Source organism: Triticum aestivum, chromosome 3A (assembly GCF_018294505.1).
Source record: "Triticum aestivum cultivar Chinese Spring chromosome 3A, IWGSC CS RefSeq v2.1, whole genome shotgun sequence".
Classification (NCBI taxonomy): domain Eukaryota; kingdom Viridiplantae; phylum Streptophyta; class Magnoliopsida; order Poales; family Poaceae; genus Triticum; species Triticum aestivum.
In genome coordinates this window covers 590,637,244-590,640,828 of record NC_057800.1, presented here as the reverse complement: position 1 = coordinate 590,640,828, position 3,585 = coordinate 590,637,244, and positions in this window count along the sequence as shown.

The following is a 3,585-nucleotide window of genomic DNA, read 5'->3' as shown; positions in this document are numbered from 1 at the left end:
TTAGCCGCCAGTGAAACCCTAACGGTGCATGCCCCCATGCTTCTCCTCCTCTCTCTTTCCCCTCAATGCCACCGAAGAACACTTGCCGACGGCGACTCGCGTGGGGTGGTGGTTGATACCAGAAGGGCCGCCCAGGCGCAGATCGATTTGGTGGCGACGCTCCTCACCTGCGCGATGGGGGTAGCCGGTGGTGCGCCAGGCAACTTTGGAGCCAACGACAGGGTAGTTAGGCTCTAGGCTAGGGAGTCGACGTATGCATCCGAGAATGGTAGAAGTGGTGGTGGCTACCGATCTTCATCCCCACCCCTCCCACTCCTAGCGACGAGGCTGGATGGTAGTGCAAAAGTGGTTGGATACAAGGAGGTGAGGTCCTCAGCCTCCTTCCAACGTTTTCTCCAATGGCATGGACGAGTCACGGGCCCTCTCAGTGCCTGGTCCCGCTAGCGAGAAGGCGTCATCCAATAGAGAGGTTGTTGCGAGTGATGGTTCCAACAAAATGTATGCAAATTCTCCCATTGAAAACACATGATCTCGCCTCCGAAGAGATAATGTAGAACTGCACGCACCAACGGGTTCACCCAAAAGCTCAAGCTGATAGGAAATGTGGGCCATGCATTTATACGTCAACACTTTTCCTCACGTGTGGCTCTCTCAGACCTAAAAGTGGACCAAATTGGGCTGTAATTTTAATTGCACTAACTGGGACTTGAATTTCAAGACCTCTTTGCTTCGATGCCATCGTAGAACTGCACACACCAGTCAGTTCACCCAAAAGCTCAAACTGATGGGAAATATGGGCTATGCATTTATACATCAACATATTTTTTTTAGATAAAAGGCCTTGGCCCGGCTTTATAAATAAAGCCACACGGCAGCGTCACAGACCCGAACACCCAAACAGATAACTAGAACCGCGAATCCATCGACCAAAGCCTAGAGCAGGCGAAAGAAGATCCAGAGCGATACATGGCACCCTGCCATACACGGCGCGCAGGCCGTAGGGGAAAGACGACTACGACCAAACCGATAAAACCACCGCAACAGAGATCAGGCGTTAGGTCCCAGCCCGGAGAAGAAGGATGCCGAAGCCCGAATTTTGGCGATGAGCACGTCCAGGGCATCCCGATCGTCTTCTTTAGTCAATAATCTTCACTGCTGCAATAAGATACAAGATTTGAAAAGAACGTCAACAGGTTTAGATGGAAAGATATGCTCGATAGTAAATTTATTCCTAGTAGTCCAAAGGGACCAACATAAGGCACCCAAGCCAACCCAGAACACCCTCTTGGTGACCCCAACCAAAACCTTGGCTAGTGTTCTAAGCTCAGAGAAGGACGAGGGATTCCAAGAGACCTGAAGCCAAGATCTGACGCAACTCCAAACAAACTTAGCCAAGACACAATGGAAAAAGATGTGGTCCGTGTTTTCCAGAGCACCACAAAGGCGACAGAACTCTGATCCCGGACCATTGCGCTTGCGAATCTGATCAGCCGCAGGAAGGCGGCCTCTGAAGGCTTGCCAAAGAAATATCTTAATCTTAGGAGGCACTTTAGACTTCCAGATGTTAGTAAATCTATTCGAGGGGGTACCTCCGATAAGCCTAGAGTAAAGAGACTTGACCGAAAACCTGCCAGAAGACGAATGAGGCCAAATTACAGAATCCGGAGCCTTCGAGAGCACGGGGAAGAGGGCAGAAAGATTTTGCCAATCCTCCAACTCTTCAGGAGACAGGGAACGGCGAAAAGCCAGGTCCCAGTTATTATCCGCCACCTCCGCGATGGAGATGTCCGGCTTAGGACAGTAGGAAAACAAAACCGGGAATTGAGTAGCCAGAGGAGCATCTCCACACCACCAATCCCGCCAAAAACGAACAGAACTACCATTTCCCACGATAAACTTAACATGCTCCAAAAAAATTGGTCTAACTTTGACAAGGTTCTTCCAGAATTGAGACCCACGTCTAGCAGAAGCAAACAGGGGGCTAGATTGAGGGAAATACTTGGCCTTGAGGATAGAATACCAAAGAGAGTCGGCCCCAGTAGTCATAATTTTCCACCACCATTTAATTAATAATCATTTGTTCATCACCAACGTATTAATAATGCCTAAACCCCCAAGGTTCTTAGGCCGACACATAAGCTGCCACTTGATTAATCTATATTTCCGCTTATTATCTGCCGCATTCCAATAGAAGGCACCCCTGTGTTTGTCAAAGCCGGCGTGAATACCAGCTGAAAGGAGATAGAAACCCATAAGGAACATCGGTAGGGCTGAGAGACAGGAGTTGATTAAGGCCACCTTGCCAGCATTAGTATTGTATCTACCGCGCCATGGAAGGACCCTGTTACCCACTTTAGCTACAGCCGGGGCAAAATCCTTAGCAAGAAGTTTAAAAGGAGAAATTGGGAGGCCTAGATATTGTATTCACACCAGTAAATAGAACCTCACTCTTGGAGAAGTTAATCTTCAATCCAGAGACCGCTTCGAAGCAAAGAAGGATGAATTACAAATTTGCAATACACGCATCATCCAATTCAACCATAATGATCGTATCGTCGGCATACTGAAGGTGAGAGACCCCTTCCGGAAGGAGATGAGAGACCACCGGACTAATGTGACCACATTGAGTCGCCCTCACGAGAATACAGGAAGAGGCATCGGCCACAAAATTGAAAAGGACAGGGGAAGCCGGATCCCCTTGATGAAGTCCCCTGCCATTGGCAAAAAAATTACTAATATGCCCATTCACCAAAACGGCAGTTGGCCCCCAGTGACCAACTGCATGATACGATGCACGTAAGCTGCATCAAAACCTTTCGCGAGCAAGACCTACTTAAGAAAAGATCAGCTGACCGAGTCGTATGCTTTTTCAAAGTCTAACTTAAGAATAACCGCTTTAGAGCCCCGAGAATTTAGGTCATGCACAATTTCGTGCAAAGAGAGGATACCATCTAAAATAAACCGACCCTTAATGAAAGAAGATTGGAAGGGACTAATAAATCTATGAGCAACCGGAGAAAGGCGGTTCGCGAAGCCCTTAGCTGGGAATTTGGCAAAATTATTAATCAGAGCAATAGGACGAAATTGAGAGATTAGTTCAGCCCCCTTGACCTTGGGAATCAGAGAAATGACAGCATAGTTCAAGCGGGAAATATCGATATAGCCAAGGCAAAATCCCTATATGACATTGCAAACCAGCTGCTTTAACTGAGGCCAGAATTTTCGAAAAAAAGGAATAGAAAAGTCGTCAGGCCCAGAGGCCGCATTAGGGTTAGCGGAGTTAACTATGTCCCAGACTTCCTGATCAGAAAGGGGGATCATCAACGCGACATTGTTCTCGGCCGAAACTTTTAAACCCATGTTCCAGAGAGAAGGGGAGATCAAGAGGCCCGAAGGAGGTTTCGCCTCAAGCAAAGTAGAGAAGAAGTCCCGCACGTGATTCATAATAACAGATTGGTCCGAAGACCGCACCCCATTGATGATCAGATTGTTGATACCACAACGCCTCCTCCGACCGTTTGCAATGGCAAAAAAATATGCAGTGGGGGAATCGCCCTTTAGCATCCAATTAAGCATGCCCCGCTG